Source organism: Heloderma suspectum, chromosome W (genome assembly GCF_057233095.1).
Source record: "Heloderma suspectum isolate Gila_16-S chromosome W, 16-S_ref, whole genome shotgun sequence".
Lineage (NCBI taxonomy): Eukaryota > Metazoa > Chordata > Lepidosauria > Squamata > Helodermatidae > Heloderma > Heloderma suspectum.
This window is the reverse complement of record NC_139475.1, coordinates 37,746-57,298: the sequence shown is the minus strand read 5'-3', so window position 1 is coordinate 57,298 and position 19,553 is coordinate 37,746.

Here is a 19,553-nt window from a genome sequence, read left to right as displayed (position 1 = left end):
GTTAGGGTTAGGGTTAGGGTTAGGGTTAGGGTTAGGGTTAGGGTTAGGGTTAGGGTTAGGGTTAGGGTTAGGGTTAGGGTTAGGGTTAGGGTTAGGGTTAGGGTTAGGGTTAGGGTTAGGGTTAGGGTTAGGGTTAGGGTTAGGGTTAGGGTTAGGGTTAGGGTTAGGGTTAGGGTTAGGGTTAGGGTTAGGGTTAGGGTTAGGGTTAGGGTTAGGGTTAGGGTTAGGGTTAGGGTTAGGGTTAGGGTTAGGGTTAGGGTTAGGGTTAGGGTTAGGGTTAGGGTTAGGGTTAGGGTTAGGGTTAGGGTTAGGGTTAGGGTTAGGGTTAGGGTTAGGGTTAGGGTTAGGGTTAGGGTTAGGGTTAGGGTTAGGGTTAGGGTTAGGGTTAGGGTTAGGGTTAGGGTTAGGGTTAGGGTTAGGGTTAGGGTTAGGGTTAGGGTTAGGGTTAGGGTTAGGGTTAGGGTTAGGGTTAGGGTTAGGGTTAGGGTTAGGGTTAGGGTTAGGGTTAGGGTTAGGGTTAGGGTTAGGGTTAGGGTTAGGGTTAGGGTTAGGGTTAGGGTTAGGGTTAGGGTTAGGGTTAGGGTTAGGGTTAGGGTTAGGGTTAGGGTTAGGGTTAGGGTTAGGGTTAGGGTTAGGGTTAGGGTTAGGGTTAGGGTTAGGGTTAGGGTTAGGGTTAGGGTTAGGGTTAGGGTTAGGGTTAGGGTTAGGGTTAGGGTTAGGGTTAGGGTTAGGGTTAGGGTTAGGGTTAGGGTTAGGGTTAGGGTTAGGGTTAGGGTTAGGGTTAGGGTTAGGGTTAGGGTTAGGGTTAGGGTTAGGGTTAGGGTTAGGGTTAGGGTTAGGGTTAGGGTTAGGGTTAGGGTTAGGGTTAGGGTTAGGGTTAGGGTTAGGGTTAGGGTTAGGGTTAGGGTTAGGGTTAGGGTTAGGGTTAGGGTTAGGGTTAGGGTTAGGGTTAGGGTTAGGGTTAGGGTTAGGGTTAGGGTTAGGGTTAGGGTTAGGGTTAGGGTTAGGGTTAGGGTTAGGGTTAGGGTTAGGGTTAGGGTTAGGGTTAGGGTTAGGGTTAGGGTTAGGGTTAGGGTTAGGGTTAGGGTTAGGGTTAGGGTTAGGGTTAGGGTTAGGGTTAGGGTTAGGGTTAGGGTTAGGGTTAGGGTTAGGGTTAGGGTTAGGGTTAGGGTTAGGGTTAGGGTTAGGGTTAGGGTTAGGGTTAGGGTTAGGGTTAGGGTTAGGGTTAGGGTTAGGGTTAGGGTTAGGGTTAGGGTTAGGGTTAGGGTTAGGGTTAGGGTTAGGGTTAGGGTTAGGGTTAGGGTTAGGGTTAGGGTTAGGGTTAGGGTTAGGGTTAGGGTTAGGGTTAGGGTTAGGGTTAGGGTTAGGGTTAGGGTTAGGGTTAGGGTTAGGGTTAGGGTTAGGGTTAGGGTTAGGGTTAGGGTTAGGGTTAGGGTTAGGGTTAGGGTTAGGGTTAGGGTTAGGGTTAGGGTTAGGGTTAGGGTTAGGGTTAGGGTTAGGGTTAGGGTTAGGGTTAGGGTTAGGGTTAGGGTTAGGGTTAGGGTTAGGGTTAGGGTTAGGGTTAGGGTTAGGGTTAGGGTTAGGGTTAGGGTTAGGGTTAGGGTTAGGGTTAGGGTTAGGGTTAGGGTTAGGGTTAGGGTTAGGGTTAGGGTTAGGGTTAGGGTTAGGGTTAGGGTTAGGGTTAGGGTTAGGGTTAGGGTTAGGGTTAGGGTTAGGGTTAGGGTTAGGGTTAGGGTTAGGGTTAGGGTTAGGGTTAGGGTTAGGGTTAGGGTTAGGGTTAGGGTTAGGGTTAGGGTTAGGGTTAGGGTTAGGGTTAGGGTTAGGGTTAGGGTTAGGGTTAGGGTTAGGGTTAGGGTTAGGGTTAGGGTTAGGGTTAGGGTTAGGGTTAGGGTTAGGGTTAGGGTTAGGGTTAGGGTTAGGGTTAGGGTTAGGGTTAGGGTTAGGGTTAGGGTTAGGGTTAGGGTTAGGGTTAGGGTTAGGGTTAGGGTTAGGGTTAGGGTTAGGGTTAGGGTTAGGGTTAGGGTTAGGGTTAGGGTTAGGGTTAGGGTTAGGGTTAGGGTTAGGGTTAGGGTTAGGGTTAGGGTTAGGGTTAGGGTTAGGGTTAGGGTTAGGGTTAGGGTTAGGGTTAGGGTTAGGGTTAGGGTTAGGGTTAGGGTTAGGGTTAGGGTTAGGGTTAGGGTTAGGGTTAGGGTTAGGGTTAGGGTTAGGGTTAGGGTTAGGGTTAGGGTTAGGGTTAGGGTTAGGGTTAGGGTTAGGGTTAGGGTTAGGGTTAGGGTTAGGGTTAGGGTTAGGGTTAGGGTTAGGGTTAGGGTTAGGGTTAGGGTTAGGGTTAGGGTTAGGGTTAGGGTTAGGGTTAGGGTTAGGGTTAGGGTTAGGGTTAGGGTTAGGGTTAGGGTTAGGGTTAGGGTTAGGGTTAGGGTTAGGGTTAGGGTTAGGGTTAGGGTTAGGGTTAGGGTTAGGGTTAGGGTTAGGGTTAGGGTTAGGGTTAGGGTTAGGGTTAGGGTTAGGGTTAGGGTTAGGGTTAGGGTTAGGGTTAGGGTTAGGGTTAGGGTTAGGGTTAGGGTTAGGGTTAGGGTTAGGGTTAGGGTTAGGGTTAGGGTTAGGGTTAGGGTTAGGGTTAGGGTTAGGGTTAGGGTTAGGGTTAGGGTTAGGGTTAGGGTTAGGGTTAGGGTTAGGGTTAGGGTTAGGGTTAGGGTTAGGGTTAGGGTTAGGGTTAGGGTTAGGGTTAGGGTTAGGGTTAGGGTTAGGGTTAGGGTTAGGGTTAGGGTTAGGGTTAGGGTTAGGGTTAGGGTTAGGGTTAGGGTTAGGGTTAGGGTTAGGGTTAGGGTTAGGGTTAGGGTTAGGGTTAGGGTTAGGGTTAGGGTTAGGGTTAGGGTTAGGGTTAGGGTTAGGGTTAGGGTTAGGGTTAGGGTTAGGGTTAGGGTTAGGGTTAGGGTTAGGGTTAGGGTTAGGGTTAGGGTTAGGGTTAGGGTTAGGGTTAGGGTTAGGGTTAGGGTTAGGGTTAGGGTTAGGGTTAGGGTTAGGGTTAGGGTTAGGGTTAGGGTTAGGGTTAGGGTTAGGGTTAGGGTTAGGGTTAGGGTTAGGGTTAGGGTTAGGGTTAGGGTTAGGGTTAGGGTTAGGGTTAGGGTTAGGGTTAGGGTTAGGGTTAGGGTTAGGGTTAGGGTTAGGGTTAGGGTTAGGGTTAGGGTTAGGGTTAGGGTTAGGGTTAGGGTTAGGGTTAGGGTTAGGGTTAGGGTTAGGGTTAGGGTTAGGGTTAGGGTTAGGGTTAGGGTTAGGGTTAGGGTTAGGGTTAGGGTTAGGGTTAGGGTTAGGGTTAGGGTTAGGGTTAGGGTTAGGGTTAGGGTTAGGGTTAGGGTTAGGGTTAGGGTTAGGGTTAGGGTTAGGGTTAGGGTTAGGGTTAGGGTTAGGGTTAGGGTTAGGGTTAGGGTTAGGGTTAGGGTTAGGGTTAGGGTTAGGGTTAGGGTTAGGGTTAGGGTTAGGGTTAGGGTTAGGGTTAGGGTTAGGGTTAGGGTTAGGGTTAGGGTTAGGGTTAGGGTTAGGGTTAGGGTTAGGGTTAGGGTTAGGGTTAGGGTTAGGGTTAGGGTTAGGGTTAGGGTTAGGGTTAGGGTTAGGGTTAGGGTTAGGGTTAGGGTTAGGGTTAGGGTTAGGGTTAGGGTTAGGGTTAGGGTTAGGGTTAGGGTTAGGGTTAGGGTTAGGGTTAGGGTTAGGGTTAGGGTTAGGGTTAGGGTTAGGGTTAGGGTTAGGGTTAGGGTTAGGGTTAGGGTTAGGGTTAGGGTTAGGGTTAGGGTTAGGGTTAGGGTTAGGGTTAGGGTTAGGGTTAGGGTTAGGGTTAGGGTTAGGGTTAGGGTTAGGGTTAGGGTTAGGGTTAGGGTTAGGGTTAGGGTTAGGGTTAGGGTTAGGGTTAGGGTTAGGGTTAGGGTTAGGGTTAGGGTTAGGGTTAGGGTTAGGGTTAGGGTTAGGGTTAGGGTTAGGGTTAGGGTTAGGGTTAGGGTTAGGGTTAGGGTTAGGGTTAGGGTTAGGGTTAGGGTTAGGGTTAGGGTTAGGGTTAGGGTTAGGGTTAGGGTTAGGGTTAGGGTTAGGGTTAGGGTTAGGGTTAGGGTTAGGGTTAGGGTTAGGGTTAGGGTTAGGGTTAGGGTTAGGGTTAGGGTTAGGGTTAGGGTTAGGGTTAGGGTTAGGGTTAGGGTTAGGGTTAGGGTTAGGGTTAGGGTTAGGGTTAGGGTTAGGGTTAGGGTTAGGGTTAGGGTTAGGGTTAGGGTTAGGGTTAGGGTTAGGGTTAGGGTTAGGGTTAGGGTTAGGGTTAGGGTTAGGGTTAGGGTTAGGGTTAGGGTTAGGGTTAGGGTTAGGGTTAGGGTTAGGGTTAGGGTTAGGGTTAGGGTTAGGGTTAGGGTTAGGGTTAGGGTTAGGGTTAGGGTTAGGGTTAGGGTTAGGGTTAGGGTTAGGGTTAGGGTTAGGGTTAGGGTTAGGGTTAGGGTTAGGGTTAGGGTTAGGGTTAGGGTTAGGGTTAGGGTTAGGGTTAGGGTTAGGGTTAGGGTTAGGGTTAGGGTTAGGGTTAGGGTTAGGGTTAGGGTTAGGGTTAGGGTTAGGGTTAGGGTTAGGGTTAGGGTTAGGGTTAGGGTTAGGGTTAGGGTTAGGGTTAGGGTTAGGGTTAGGGTTAGGGTTAGGGTTAGGGTTAGGGTTAGGGTTAGGGTTAGGGTTAGGGTTAGGGTTAGGGTTAGGGTTAGGGTTAGGGTTAGGGTTAGGGTTAGGGTTAGGGTTAGGGTTAGGGTTAGGGTTAGGGTTAGGGTTAGGGTTAGGGTTAGGGTTAGGGTTAGGGTTAGGGTTAGGGTTAGGGTTAGGGTTAGGGTTAGGGTTAGGGTTAGGGTTAGGGTTAGGGTTAGGGTTAGGGTTAGGGTTAGGGTTAGGGTTAGGGTTAGGGTTAGGGTTAGGGTTAGGGTTAGGGTTAGGGTTAGGGTTAGGGTTAGGGTTAGGGTTAGGGTTAGGGTTAGGGTTAGGGTTAGGGTTAGGGTTAGGGTTAGGGTTAGGGTTAGGGTTAGGGTTAGGGTTAGGGTTAGGGTTAGGGTTAGGGTTAGGGTTAGGGTTAGGGTTAGGGTTAGGGTTAGGGTTAGGGTTAGGGTTAGGGTTAGGGTTAGGGTTAGGGTTAGGGTTAGGGTTAGGGTTAGGGTTAGGGTTAGGGTTAGGGTTAGGGTTAGGGTTAGGGTTAGGGTTAGGGTTAGGGTTAGGGTTAGGGTTAGGGTTAGGGTTAGGGTTAGGGTTAGGGTTAGGGTTAGGGTTAGGGTTAGGGTTAGGGTTAGGGTTAGGGTTAGGGTTAGGGTTAGGGTTAGGGTTAGGGTTAGGGTTAGGGTTAGGGTTAGGGTTAGGGTTAGGGTTAGGGTTAGGGTTAGGGTTAGGGTTAGGGTTAGGGTTAGGGTTAGGGTTAGGGTTAGGGTTAGGGTTAGGGTTAGGGTTAGGGTTAGGGTTAGGGTTAGGGTTAGGGTTAGGGTTAGGGTTAGGGTTAGGGTTAGGGTTAGGGTTAGGGTTAGGGTTAGGGTTAGGGTTAGGGTTAGGGTTAGGGTTAGGGTTAGGGTTAGGGTTAGGGTTAGGGTTAGGGTTAGGGTTAGGGTTAGGGTTAGGGTTAGGGTTAGGGTTAGGGTTAGGGTTAGGGTTAGGGTTAGGGTTAGGGTTAGGGTTAGGGTTAGGGTTAGGGTTAGGGTTAGGGTTAGGGTTAGGGTTAGGGTTAGGGTTAGGGTTAGGGTTAGGGTTAGGGTTAGGGTTAGGGTTAGGGTTAGGGTTAGGGTTAGGGTTAGGGTTAGGGTTAGGGTTAGGGTTAGGGTTAGGGTTAGGGTTAGGGTTAGGGTTAGGGTTAGGGTTAGGGTTAGGGTTAGGGTTAGGGTTAGGGTTAGGGTTAGGGTTAGGGTTAGGGTTAGGGTTAGGGTTAGGGTTAGGGTTAGGGTTAGGGTTAGGGTTAGGGTTAGGGTTAGGGTTAGGGTTAGGGTTAGGGTTAGGGTTAGGGTTAGGGTTAGGGTTAGGGTTAGGGTTAGGGTTAGGGTTAGGGTTAGGGTTAGGGTTAGGGTTAGGGTTAGGGTTAGGGTTAGGGTTAGGGTTAGGGTTAGGGTTAGGGTTAGGGTTAGGGTTAGGGTTAGGGTTAGGGTTAGGGTTAGGGTTAGGGTTAGGGTTAGGGTTAGGGTTAGGGTTAGGGTTAGGGTTAGGGTTAGGGTTAGGGTTAGGGTTAGGGTTAGGGTTAGGGTTAGGGTTAGGGTTAGGGTTAGGGTTAGGGTTAGGGTTAGGGTTAGGGTTAGGGTTAGGGTTAGGGTTAGGGTTAGGGTTAGGGTTAGGGTTAGGGTTAGGGTTAGGGTTAGGGTTAGGGTTAGGGTTAGGGTTAGGGTTAGGGTTAGGGTTAGGGTTAGGGTTAGGGTTAGGGTTAGGGTTAGGGTTAGGGTTAGGGTTAGGGTTAGGGTTAGGGTTAGGGTTAGGGTTAGGGTTAGGGTTAGGGTTAGGGTTAGGGTTAGGGTTAGGGTTAGGGTTAGGGTTAGGGTTAGGGTTAGGGTTAGGGTTAGGGTTAGGGTTAGGGTTAGGGTTAGGGTTAGGGTTAGGGTTAGGGTTAGGGTTAGGGTTAGGGTTAGGGTTAGGGTTAGGGTTAGGGTTAGGGTTAGGGTTAGGGTTAGGGTTAGGGTTAGGGTTAGGGTTAGGGTTAGGGTTAGGGTTAGGGTTAGGGTTAGGGTTAGGGTTAGGGTTAGGGTTAGGGTTAGGGTTAGGGTTAGGGTTAGGGTTAGGGTTAGGGTTAGGGTTAGGGTTAGGGTTAGGGTTAGGGTTAGGGTTAGGGTTAGGGTTAGGGTTAGGGTTAGGGTTAGGGTTAGGGTTAGGGTTAGGGTTAGGGTTAGGGTTAGGGTTAGGGTTAGGGTTAGGGTTAGGGTTAGGGTTAGGGTTAGGGTTAGGGTTAGGGTTAGGGTTAGGGTTAGGGTTAGGGTTAGGGTTAGGGTTAGGGTTAGGGTTAGGGTTAGGGTTAGGGTTAGGGTTAGGGTTAGGGTTAGGGTTAGGGTTAGGGTTAGGGTTAGGGTTAGGGTTAGGGTTAGGGTTAGGGTTAGGGTTAGGGTTAGGGTTAGGGTTAGGGTTAGGGTTAGGGTTAGGGTTAGGGTTAGGGTTAGGGTTAGGGTTAGGGTTAGGGTTAGGGTTAGGGTTAGGGTTAGGGTTAGGGTTAGGGTTAGGGTTAGGGTTAGGGTTAGGGTTAGGGTTAGGGTTAGGGTTAGGGTTAGGGTTAGGGTTAGGGTTAGGGTTAGGGTTAGGGTTAGGGTTAGGGTTAGGGTTAGGGTTAGGGTTAGGGTTAGGGTTAGGGTTAGGGTTAGGGTTAGGGTTAGGGTTAGGGTTAGGGTTAGGGTTAGGGTTAGGGTTAGGGTTAGGGTTAGGGTTAGGGTTAGGGTTAGGGTTAGGGTTAGGGTTAGGGTTAGGGTTAGGGTTAGGGTTAGGGTTAGGGTTAGGGTTAGGGTTAGGGTTAGGGTTAGGGTTAGGGTTAGGGTTAGGGTTAGGGTTAGGGTTAGGGTTAGGGTTAGGGTTAGGGTTAGGGTTAGGGTTAGGGTTAGGGTTAGGGTTAGGGTTAGGGTTAGGGTTAGGGTTAGGGTTAGGGTTAGGGTTAGGGTTAGGGTTAGGGTTAGGGTTAGGGTTAGGGTTAGGGTTAGGGTTAGGGTTAGGGTTAGGGTTAGGGTTAGGGTTAGGGTTAGGGTTAGGGTTAGGGTTAGGGTTAGGGTTAGGGTTAGGGTTAGGGTTAGGGTTAGGGTTAGGGTTAGGGTTAGGGTTAGGGTTAGGGTTAGGGTTAGGGTTAGGGTTAGGGTTAGGGTTAGGGTTAGGGTTAGGGTTAGGGTTAGGGTTAGGGTTAGGGTTAGGGTTAGGGTTAGGGTTAGGGTTAGGGTTAGGGTTAGGGTTAGGGTTAGGGTTAGGGTTAGGGTTAGGGTTAGGGTTAGGGTTAGGGTTAGGGTTAGGGTTAGGGTTAGGGTTAGGGTTAGGGTTAGGGTTAGGGTTAGGGTTAGGGTTAGGGTTAGGGTTAGGGTTAGGGTTAGGGTTAGGGTTAGGGTTAGGGTTAGGGTTAGGGTTAGGGTTAGGGTTAGGGTTAGGGTTAGGGTTAGGGTTAGGGTTAGGGTTAGGGTTAGGGTTAGGGTTAGGGTTAGGGTTAGGGTTAGGGTTAGGGTTAGGGTTAGGGTTAGGGTTAGGGTTAGGGTTAGGGTTAGGGTTAGGGTTAGGGTTAGGGTTAGGGTTAGGGTTAGGGTTAGGGTTAGGGTTAGGGTTAGGGTTAGGGTTAGGGTTAGGGTTAGGGTTAGGGTTAGGGTTAGGGTTAGGGTTAGGGTTAGGGTTAGGGTTAGGGTTAGGGTTAGGGTTAGGGTTAGGGTTAGGGTTAGGGTTAGGGTTAGGGTTAGGGTTAGGGTTAGGGTTAGGGTTAGGGTTAGGGTTAGGGTTAGGGTTAGGGTTAGGGTTAGGGTTAGGGTTAGGGTTAGGGTTAGGGTTAGGGTTAGGGTTAGGGTTAGGGTTAGGGTTAGGGTTAGGGTTAGGGTTAGGGTTAGGGTTAGGGTTAGGGTTAGGGTTAGGGTTAGGGTTAGGGTTAGGGTTAGGGTTAGGGTTAGGGTTAGGGTTAGGGTTAGGGTTAGGGTTAGGGTTAGGGTTAGGGTTAGGGTTAGGGTTAGGGTTAGGGTTAGGGTTAGGGTTAGGGTTAGGGTTAGGGTTAGGGTTAGGGTTAGGGTTAGGGTTAGGGTTAGGGTTAGGGTTAGGGTTAGGGTTAGGGTTAGGGTTAGGGTTAGGGTTAGGGTTAGGGTTAGGGTTAGGGTTAGGGTTAGGGTTAGGGTTAGGGTTAGGGTTAGGGTTAGGGTTAGGGTTAGGGTTAGGGTTAGGGTTAGGGTTAGGGTTAGGGTTAGGGTTAGGGTTAGGGTTAGGGTTAGGGTTAGGGTTAGGGTTAGGGTTAGGGTTAGGGTTAGGGTTAGGGTTAGGGTTAGGGTTAGGGTTAGGGTTAGGGTTAGGGTTAGGGTTAGGGTTAGGGTTAGGGTTAGGGTTAGGGTTAGGGTTAGGGTTAGGGTTAGGGTTAGGGTTAGGGTTAGGGTTAGGGTTAGGGTTAGGGTTAGGGTTAGGGTTAGGGTTAGGGTTAGGGTTAGGGTTAGGGTTAGGGTTAGGGTTAGGGTTAGGGTTAGGGTTAGGGTTAGGGTTAGGGTTAGGGTTAGGGTTAGGGTTAGGGTTAGGGTTAGGGTTAGGGTTAGGGTTAGGGTTAGGGTTAGGGTTAGGGTTAGGGTTAGGGTTAGGGTTAGGGTTAGGGTTAGGGTTAGGGTTAGGGTTAGGGTTAGGGTTAGGGTTAGGGTTAGGGTTAGGGTTAGGGTTAGGGTTAGGGTTAGGGTTAGGGTTAGGGTTAGGGTTAGGGTTAGGGTTAGGGTTAGGGTTAGGGTTAGGGTTAGGGTTAGGGTTAGGGTTAGGGTTAGGGTTAGGGTTAGGGTTAGGGTTAGGGTTAGGGTTAGGGTTAGGGTTAGGGTTAGGGTTAGGGTTAGGGTTAGGGTTAGGGTTAGGGTTAGGGTTAGGGTTAGGGTTAGGGTTAGGGTTAGGGTTAGGGTTAGGGTTAGGGTTAGGGTTAGGGTTAGGGTTAGGGTTAGGGTTAGGGTTAGGGTTAGGGTTAGGGTTAGGGTTAGGGTTAGGGTTAGGGTTAGGGTTAGGGTTAGGGTTAGGGTTAGGGTTAGGGTTAGGGTTAGGGTTAGGGTTAGGGTTAGGGTTAGGGTTAGGGTTAGGGTTAGGGTTAGGGTTAGGGTTAGGGTTAGGGTTAGGGTTAGGGTTAGGGTTAGGGTTAGGGTTAGGGTTAGGGTTAGGGTTAGGGTTAGGGTTAGGGTTAGGGTTAGGGTTAGGGTTAGGGTTAGGGTTAGGGTTAGGGTTAGGGTTAGGGTTAGGGTTAGGGTTAGGGTTAGGGTTAGGGTTAGGGTTAGGGTTAGGGTTAGGGTTAGGGTTAGGGTTAGGGTTAGGGTTAGGGTTAGGGTTAGGGTTAGGGTTAGGGTTAGGGTTAGGGTTAGGGTTAGGGTTAGGGTTAGGGTTAGGGTTAGGGTTAGGGTTAGGGTTAGGGTTAGGGTTAGGGTTAGGGTTAGGGTTAGGGTTAGGGTTAGGGTTAGGGTTAGGGTTAGGGTTAGGGTTAGGGTTAGGGTTAGGGTTAGGGTTAGGGTTAGGGTTAGGGTTAGGGTTAGGGTTAGGGTTAGGGTTAGGGTTAGGGTTAGGGTTAGGGTTAGGGTTAGGGTTAGGGTTAGGGTTAGGGTTAGGGTTAGGGTTAGGGTTAGGGTTAGGGTTAGGGTTAGGGTTAGGGTTAGGGTTAGGGTTAGGGTTAGGGTTAGGGTTAGGGTTAGGGTTAGGGTTAGGGTTAGGGTTAGGGTTAGGGTTAGGGTTAGGGTTAGGGTTAGGGTTAGGGTTAGGGTTAGGGTTAGGGTTAGGGTTAGGGTTAGGGTTAGGGTTAGGGTTAGGGTTAGGGTTAGGGTTAGGGTTAGGGTTAGGGTTAGGGTTAGGGTTAGGGTTAGGGTTAGGGTTAGGGTTAGGGTTAGGGTTAGGGTTAGGGTTAGGGTTAGGGTTAGGGTTAGGGTTAGGGTTAGGGTTAGGGTTAGGGTTAGGGTTAGGGTTAGGGTTAGGGTTAGGGTTAGGGTTAGGGTTAGGGTTAGGGTTAGGGTTAGGGTTAGGGTTAGGGTTAGGGTTAGGGTTAGGGTTAGGGTTAGGGTTAGGGTTAGGGTTAGGGTTAGGGTTAGGGTTAGGGTTAGGGTTAGGGTTAGGGTTAGGGTTAGGGTTAGGGTTAGGGTTAGGGTTAGGGTTAGGGTTAGGGTTAGGGTTAGGGTTAGGGTTAGGGTTAGGGTTAGGGTTAGGGTTAGGGTTAGGGTTAGGGTTAGGGTTAGGGTTAGGGTTAGGGTTAGGGTTAGGGTTAGGGTTAGGGTTAGGGTTAGGGTTAGGGTTAGGGTTAGGGTTAGGGTTAGGGTTAGGGTTAGGGTTAGGGTTAGGGTTAGGGTTAGGGTTAGGGTTAGGGTTAGGGTTAGGGTTAGGGTTAGGGTTAGGGTTAGGGTTAGGGTTAGGGTTAGGGTTAGGGTTAGGGTTAGGGTTAGGGTTAGGGTTAGGGTTAGGGTTAGGGTTAGGGTTAGGGTTAGGGTTAGGGTTAGGGTTAGGGTTAGGGTTAGGGTTAGGGTTAGGGTTAGGGTTAGGGTTAGGGTTAGGGTTAGGGTTAGGGTTAGGGTTAGGGTTAGGGTTAGGGTTAGGGTTAGGGTTAGGGTTAGGGTTAGGGTTAGGGTTAGGGTTAGGGTTAGGGTTAGGGTTAGGGTTAGGGTTAGGGTTAGGGTTAGGGTTAGGGTTAGGGTTAGGGTTAGGGTTAGGGTTAGGGTTAGGGTTAGGGTTAGGGTTAGGGTTAGGGTTAGGGTTAGGGTTAGGGTTAGGGTTAGGGTTAGGGTTAGGGTTAGGGTTAGGGTTAGGGTTAGGGTTAGGGTTAGGGTTAGGGTTAGGGTTAGGGTTAGGGTTAGGGTTAGGGTTAGGGTTAGGGTTAGGGTTAGGGTTAGGGTTAGGGTTAGGGTTAGGGTTAGGGTTAGGGTTAGGGTTAGGGTTAGGGTTAGGGTTAGGGTTAGGGTTAGGGTTAGGGTTAGGGTTAGGGTTAGGGTTAGGGTTAGGGTTAGGGTTAGGGTTAGGGTTAGGGTTAGGGTTAGGGTTAGGGTTAGGGTTAGGGTTAGGGTTAGGGTTAGGGTTAGGGTTAGGGTTAGGGTTAGGGTTAGGGTTAGGGTTAGGGTTAGGGTTAGGGTTAGGGTTAGGGTTAGGGTTAGGGTTAGGGTTAGGGTTAGGGTTAGGGTTAGGGTTAGGGTTAGGGTTAGGGTTAGGGTTAGGGTTAGGGTTAGGGTTAGGGTTAGGGTTAGGGTTAGGGTTAGGGTTAGGGTTAGGGTTAGGGTTAGGGTTAGGGTTAGGGTTAGGGTTAGGGTTAGGGTTAGGGTTAGGGTTAGGGTTAGGGTTAGGGTTAGGGTTAGGGTTAGGGTTAGGGTTAGGGTTAGGGTTAGGGTTAGGGTTAGGGTTAGGGTTAGGGTTAGGGTTAGGGTTAGGGTTAGGGTTAGGGTTAGGGTTAGGGTTAGGGTTAGGGTTAGGGTTAGGGTTAGGGTTAGGGTTAGGGTTAGGGTTAGGGTTAGGGTTAGGGTTAGGGTTAGGGTTAGGGTTAGGGTTAGGGTTAGGGTTAGGGTTAGGGTTAGGGTTAGGGTTAGGGTTAGGGTTAGGGTTAGGGTTAGGGTTAGGGTTAGGGTTAGGGTTAGGGTTAGGGTTAGGGTTAGGGTTAGGGTTAGGGTTAGGGTTAGGGTTAGGGTTAGGGTTAGGGTTAGGGTTAGGGTTAGGGTTAGGGTTAGGGTTAGGGTTAGGGTTAGGGTTAGGGTTAGGGTTAGGGTTAGGGTTAGGGTTAGGGTTAGGGTTAGGGTTAGGGTTAGGGTTAGGGTTAGGGTTAGGGTTAGGGTTAGGGTTAGGGTTAGGGTTAGGGTTAGGGTTAGGGTTAGGGTTAGGGTTAGGGTTAGGGTTAGGGTTAGGGTTAGGGTTAGGGTTAGGGTTAGGGTTAGGGTTAGGGTTAGGGTTAGGGTTAGGGTTAGGGTTAGGGTTAGGGTTAGGGTTAGGGTTAGGGTTAGGGTTAGGGTTAGGGTTAGGGTTAGGGTTAGGGTTAGGGTTAGGGTTAGGGTTAGGGTTAGGGTTAGGGTTAGGGTTAGGGTTAGGGTTAGGGTTAGGGTTAGGGTTAGGGTTAGGGTTAGGGTTAGGGTTAGGGTTAGGGTTAGGGTTAGGGTTAGGGTTAGGGTTAGGGTTAGGGTTAGGGTTAGGGTTAGGGTTAGGGTTAGGGTTAGGGTTAGGGTTAGGGTTAGGGTTAGGGTTAGGGTTAGGGTTAGGGTTAGGGTTAGGGTTAGGGTTAGGGTTAGGGTTAGGGTTAGGGTTAGGGTTAGGGTTAGGGTTAGGGTTAGGGTTAGGGTTAGGGTTAGGGTTAGGGTTAGGGTTAGGGTTAGGGTTAGGGTTAGGGTTAGGGTTAGGGTTAGGGTTAGGGTTAGGGTTAGGGTTAGGGTTAGGGTTAGGGTTAGGGTTAGGGTTAGGGTTAGGGTTAGGGTTAGGGTTAGGGTTAGGGTTAGGGTTAGGGTTAGGGTTAGGGTTAGGGTTAGGGTTAGGGTTAGGGTTAGGGTTAGGGTTAGGGTTAGGGTTAGGGTTAGGGTTAGGGTTAGGGTTAGGGTTAGGGTTAGGGTTAGGGTTAGGGTTAGGGTTAGGGTTAGGGTTAGGGTTAGGGTTAGGGTTAGGGTTAGGGTTAGGGTTAGGGTTAGGGTTAGGGTTAGGGTTAGGGTTAGGGTTAGGGTTAGGGTTAGGGTTAGGGTTAGGGTTAGGGTTAGGGTTAGGGTTAGGGTTAGGGTTAGGGTTAGGGTTAGGGTTAGGGTTAGGGTTAGGGTTAGGGTTAGGGTTAGGGTTAGGGTTAGGGTTAGGGTTAGGGTTAGGGTTAGGGTTAGGGTTAGGGTTAGGGTTAGGGTTAGGGTTAGGGTTAGGGTTAGGGTTAGGGTTAGGGTTAGGGTTAGGGTTAGGGTTAGGGTTAGGGTTAGGGTTAGGGTTAGGGTTAGGGTTAGGGTTAGGGTTAGGGTTAGGGTTAGGGTTAGGGTTAGGGTTAGGGTTAGGGTTAGGGTTAGGGTTAGGGTTAGGGTTAGGGTTAGGGTTAGGGTTAGGGTTAGGGTTAGGGTTAGGGTTAGGGTTAGGGTTAGGGTTAGGGTTAGGGTTAGGGTTAGGGTTAGGGTTAGGGTTAGGGTTAGGGTTAGGGTTAGGGTTAGGGTTAGGGTTAGGGTTAGGGTTAGGGTTAGGGTTAGGGTTAGGGTTAGGGTTAGGGTTAGGGTTAGGGTTAGGGTTAGGGTTAGGGTTAGGGTTAGGGTTAGGGTTAGGGTTAGGGTTAGGGTTAGGGTTAGGGTTAGGGTTAGGGTTAGGGTTAGGGTTAGGGTTAGGGTTAGGGTTAGGGTTAGGGTTAGGGTTAGGGTTAGGGTTAGGGTTAGGGTTAGGGTTAGGGTTAGGGTTAGGGTTAGGGTTAGGGTTAGGGTTAGGGTTAGGGTTAGGGTTAGGGTTAGGGTTAGGGTTAGGGTTAGGGTTAGGGTTAGGGTTAGGGTTAGGGTTAGGGTTAGGGTTAGGGTTAGGGTTAGGGTTAGGGTTAGGGTTAGGGTTAGGGTTAGGGTTAGGGTTAGGGTTAGGGTTAGGGTTAGGGTTAGGGTTAGGGTTAGGGTTAGGGTTAGGGTTAGGGTTAGGGTTAGGGTTAGGGTTAGGGTTAGGGTTAGGGTTAGGGTTAGGGTTAGGGTTAGGGTTAGGGTTAGGGTTAGGGTTAGGGTTAGGGTTAGGGTTAGGGTTAGGGTTAGGGTTAGGGTTAGGGTTAGGGTTAGGGTTAGGGTTAGGGTTAGGGTTAGGGTTAGGGTTAGGGTTAGGGTTAGGGTTAGGGTTAGGGTTAGGGTTAGGGTTAGGGTTAGGGTTAGGGTTAGGGTTAGGGTTAGGGTTAGGGTTAGGGTTAGGGTTAGGGTTAGGGTTAGGGTTAGGGTTAGGGTTAGGGTTAGGGTTAGGGTTAGGGTTAGGGTTAGGGTTAGGGTTAGGGTTAGGGTTAGGGTTAGGGTTAGGGTTAGGGTTAGGGTTAGGGTTAGGGTTAGGGTTAGGGTTAGGGTTAGGGTTAGGGTTAGGGTTAGGGTTAGGGTTAGGGTTAGGGTTAGGGTTAGGGTTAGGGTTAGGGTTAGGGTTAGGGTTAGGGTTAGGGTTAGGGTTAGGGTTAGGGTTAGGGTTAGGGTTAGGGTTAGGGTTAGGGTTAGGGTTAGGGTTAGGGTTAGGGTTAGGGTTAGGGTTAGGGTTAGGGTTAGGGTTAGGGTTAGGGTTAGGGTTAGGGTTAGGGTTAGGGTTAGGGTTAGGGTTAGGGTTAGGGTTAGGGTTAGGGTTAGGGTTAGGGTTAGGGTTAGGGTTAGGGTTAGGGTTAGGGTTAGGGTTAGGGTTAGGGTTAGGGTTAGGGTTAGGGTTAGGGTTAGGGTTAGGGTTAGGGTTAGGGTTAGGGTTAGGGTTAGGGTTAGGGTTAGGGTTAGGGTTAGGGTTAGGGTTAGGGTTAGGGTTAGGGTTAGGGTTAGGGTTAGGGTTAGGGTTAGGGTTAGGGTTAGGGTTAGGGTTAGGGTTAGGGTTAGGGTTAGGGTTAGGGTTAGGGTTAGGGTTAGGGTTAGGGTTAGGGTTAGGGTTAGGGTTAGGGTTAGGGTTAGGGTTAGGGTTAGGGTTAGGGTTAGGGTTAGGGTTAGGGTTAGGGTTAGGGTTAGGGTTAGGGTTAGGGTTAGGGTTAGGGTTAGGGTTAGGGTTAGGGTTAGGGTTAGGGTTAGGGTTAGGGTTAGGGTTAGGGTTAGGGTTAGGGTTAGGGTTAGGGTTAGGGTTAGGGTTAGGGTTAGGGTTAGGGTTAGGGTTAGGGTTAGGGTTAGGGTTAGGGTTAGGGTTAGGGTTAGGGTTAGGGTTAGGGTTAGGGTTAGGGTTAGGGTTAGGGTTAGGGTTAGGGTTAGGGTTAGGGTTAGGGTTAGGGTTAGGGTTAGGGTTAGGGTTAGGGTTAGGGTTAGGGTTAGGGTTAGGGTTAGGGTTAGGGTTAGGGTTAGGGTTAGGGTTAGGGTTAGGGTTAGGGTTAGGGTTAGGGTTAGGGTTAGGGTTAGGGTTAGGGTTAGGGTTAGGGTTAGGGTTAGGGTTAGGGTTAGGGTTAGGGTTAGGGTTAGGGTTAGGGTTAGGGTTAGGGTTAGGGTTAGGGTTAGGGTTAGGGTTAGGGTTAGGGTTAGGGTTAGGGTTAGGGTTAGGGTTAGGGTTAGGGTTAGGGTTAGGGTTAGGGTTAGGGTTAGGGTTAGGGTTAGGGTTAGGGTTAGGGTTAGGGTTAGGGTTAGGGTTAGGGTTAGGGTTAGGGTTAGGGTTAGGGTTAGGGTTAGGGTTAGGGTTAGGGTTAGGGTTAGGGTTAGGGTTAGGGTTAGGGTTAGGGTTAGGGTTAGGGTTAGGGTTAGGGTTAGGGTTAGGGTTAGGGTTAGGGTTAGGGTTAGGGTTAGGGTTAGGGTTAGGGTTAGGGTTAGGGTTAGGGTTAGGGTTAGGGTTAGGGTTAGGGTTAGGGTTAGGGTTAGGGTTAGGGTTAGGGTTAGGGTTAGGGTTAGGGTTAGGGTTAGGGTTAGGGTTAGGGTTAGGGTTAGGGTTAGGGTTAGGGTTAGGGTTAGGGTTAGGGTTAGGGTTAGGGTTAGGGTTAGGGTTAGGGTTAGGGTTAGGGTTAGGGTTAGGGTTAGGGTTAGGGTTAGGGTTAGGGTTAGGGTTAGGGTTAGGGTTAGGGTTAGGGTTAGGGTTAGGGTTAGGGTTAGGGTTAGGGTTAGGGTTAGGGTTAGGGTTAGGGTTAGGGTTAGGGTTAGGGTTAGGGTTAGGGTTAGGGTTAGGGTTAGGGTTAGGGTTAGGGTTAGGGTTAGGGTTAGGGTTAGGGTTAGGGTTAGGGTTAGGGTTAGGGTTAGGGTTAGGGTTAGGGTTAGGGTTAGGGTTAGGGTTAGGGTTAGGGTTAGGGTTAGGGTTAGGGTTAGGGTTAGGGTTAGGGTTAGGGTTAGGGTTAGGGTTAGGGTTAGGGTTAGGGTTAGGGTTAGGGTTAGGGTTAGGGTTAGGGTTAGGGTTAGGGTTAGGGTTAGGGTTAGGGTTAGGGTTAGGGTTAGGGTTAGGGTTAGGGTTAGGGTTAGGGTTAGGGTTAGGGTTAGGGTTAGGGTTAGGGTTAGGGTTAGGGTTAGGGTTAGGGTTAGGGTTAGGGTTAGGGTTAGGGTTAGGGTTAGGGTTAGGGTTAGGGTTAGGGTTAGGGTTAGGGTTAGGGTTAGGGTTAGGGTTAGGGTTAGGGTTAGGGTTAGGGTTAGGGTTAGGGTTAGGGTTAGGGTTAGGGTTAGGGTTAGGGTTAGGGTTAGGGTTAGGGTTAGGGTTAGGGTTAGGGTTAGGGTTAGGGTTAGGGTTAGGGTTAGGGTTAGGGTTAGGGTTAGGGTTAGGGTTAGGGTTAGGGTTAGGGTTAGGGTTAGGGTTAGGGTTAGGGTTAGGGTTAGGGTTAGGGTTAGGGTTAGGGTTAGGGTTAGGGTTAGGGTTAGGGTTAGGGTTAGGGTTAGGGTTAGGGTTAGGGTTAGGGTTAGGGTTAGGGTTAGGGTTAGGGTTAGGGTTAGGGTTAGGGTTAGGGTTAGGGTTAGGGTTAGGGTTAGGGTTAGGGTTAGGGTTAGGGTTAGGGTTAGGGTTAGGGTTAGGGTTAGGGTTAGGGTTAGGGTTAGGGTTAGGGTTAGGGTTAGGGTTAGGGTTAGGGTTAGGGTTAGGGTTAGGGTTAGGGTTAGGGTTAGGGTTAGGGTTAGGGTTAGGGTTAGGGTTAGGGTTAGGGTTAGGGTTAGGGTTAGGGTTAGGGTTAGGGTTAGGGTTAGGGTTAGGGTTAGGGTTAGGGTTAGGGTTAGGGTTAGGGTTAGGGTTAGGGTTAGGGTTAGGGTTAGGGTTAGGGTTAGGGTTAGGGTTAGGGTTAGGGTTAGGGTTAGGGTTAGGGTTAGGGTTAGGGTTAGGGTTAGGGTTAGGGTTAGGGTTAGGGTTAGGGTTAGGGTTAGGGTTAGGGTTAGGGTTAGGGTTAGGGTTAGGGTTAGGGTTAGGGTTAGGGTTAGGGTTAGGGTTAGGGTTAGGGTTAGGGTTAGGGTTAGGGTTAGGGTTAGGGTTAGGGTTAGGGTTAGGGTTAGGGTTAGGGTTAGGGTTAGGGTTAGGGTTAGGGTTAGGGTTAGGGTTAGGGTTAGGGTTAGGGTTAGGGTTAGGGTTAGGGTTAGGGTTAGGGTTAGGGTTAGGGTTAGGGTTAGGGTTAGGGTTAGGGTTAGGGTTAGGGTTAGGGTTAGGGTTAGGGTTAGGGTTAGGGTTAGGGTTAGGGTTAGGGTTAGGGTTAGGGTTAGGGTTAGGGTTAGGGTTAGGGTTAGGGTTAGGGTTAGGGTTAGGGTTAGGGTTAGGGTTAGGGTTAGGGTTAGGGTTAGGGTTAGGGTTAGGGTTAGGGTTAGGGTTAGGGTTAGGGTTAGGGTTAGGGTTAGGGTTAGGGTTAGGGTTAGGGTTAGGGTTAGGGTTAGGGTTAGGGTTAGGGTTAGGGTTAGGGTTAGGGTTAGGGTTAGGGTTAGGGTTAGGGTTAGGGTTAGGGTTAGGGTTAGGGTTAGGGTTAGGGTTAGGGTTAGGGTTAGGGTTAGGGTTAGGGTTAGGGTTAGGGTTAGGGTTAGGGTTAGGGTTAGGGTTAGGGTTAGGGTTAGGGTTAGGGTTAGGGTTAGGGTTAGGGTTAGGGTTAGGGTTAGGGTTAGGGTTAGGGTTAGGGTTAGGGTTAGGGTTAGGGTTAGGGTTAGGGTTAGGGTTAGGGTTAGGGTTAGGGTTAGGGTTAGGGTTAGGGTTAGGGTTAGGGTTAGGGTTAGGGTTAGGGTTAGGGTTAGGGTTAGGGTTAGGGTTAGGGTTAGGGTTAGGGTTAGGGTTAGGGTTAGGGTTAGGGTTAGGGTTAGGGTTAGGGTTAGGGTTAGGGTTAGGGTTAGGGTTAGGGTTAGGGTTAGGGTTAGGGTTAGGGTTAGGGTTAGGGTTAGGGTTAGGGTTAGGGTTAGGGTTAGGGTTAGGGTTAGGGTTAGGGTTAGGGTTAGGGTTAGGGTTAGGGTTAGGGTTAGGGTTAGGGTTAGGGTTAGGGTTAGGGTTAGGGTTAGGGTTAGGGTTAGGGTTAGGGTTAGGGTTAGGGTTAGGGTTAGGGTTAGGGTTAGGGTTAGGGTTAGGGTTAGGGTTAGGGTTAGGGTTAGGGTTAGGGTTAGGGTTAGGGTTAGGGTTAGGGTTAGGGTTAGGGTTAGGGTTAGGGTTAGGGTTAGGGTTAGGGTTAGGGTTAGGGTTAGGGTTAGGGTTAGGGTTAGGGTTAGGGTTAGGGTTAGGGTTAGGGTTAGGGTTAGGGTTAGGGTTAGGGTTAGGGTTAGGGTTAGGGTTAGGGTTAGGGTTAGGGTTAGGGTTAGGGTTAGGGTTAGGGTTAGGGTTAGGGTTAGGGTTAGGGTTAGGGTTAGGGTTAGGGTTAGGGTTAGGGTTAGGGTTAGGGTTAGGGTTAGGGTTAGGGTTAGGGTTAGGGTTAGGGTTAGGGTTAGGGTTAGGGTTAGGGTTAGGGTTAGGGTTAGGGTTAGGGTTAGGGTTAGGGTTAGGGTTAGGGTTAGGGTTAGGGTTAGGGTTAGGGTTAGGGTTAGGGTTAGGGTTAGGGTTAGGGTTAGGGTTAGGGTTAGGGTTAGGGTTAGGGTTAGGGTTAGGGTTAGGGTTAGGGTTAGGGTTAGGGTTAGGGTTAGGGTTAGGGTTAGGGTTAGGGTTAGGGTTAGGGTTAGGGTTAGGGTTAGGGTTAGGGTTAGGGTTAGGGTTAGGGTTAGGGTTAGGGTTAGGGTTAGGGTTAGGGTTAGGGTTAGGGTTAGGGTTAGGGTTAGGGTTAGGGTTAGGGTTAGGGTTAGGGTTAGGGTTAGGGTTAGGGTTAGGGTTAGGGTTAGGGTTAGGGTTAGGGTTAGGGTTAGGGTTAGGGTTAGGGTTAGGGTTAGGGTTAGGGTTAGGGTTAGGGTTAGGGTTAGGGTTAGGGTTAG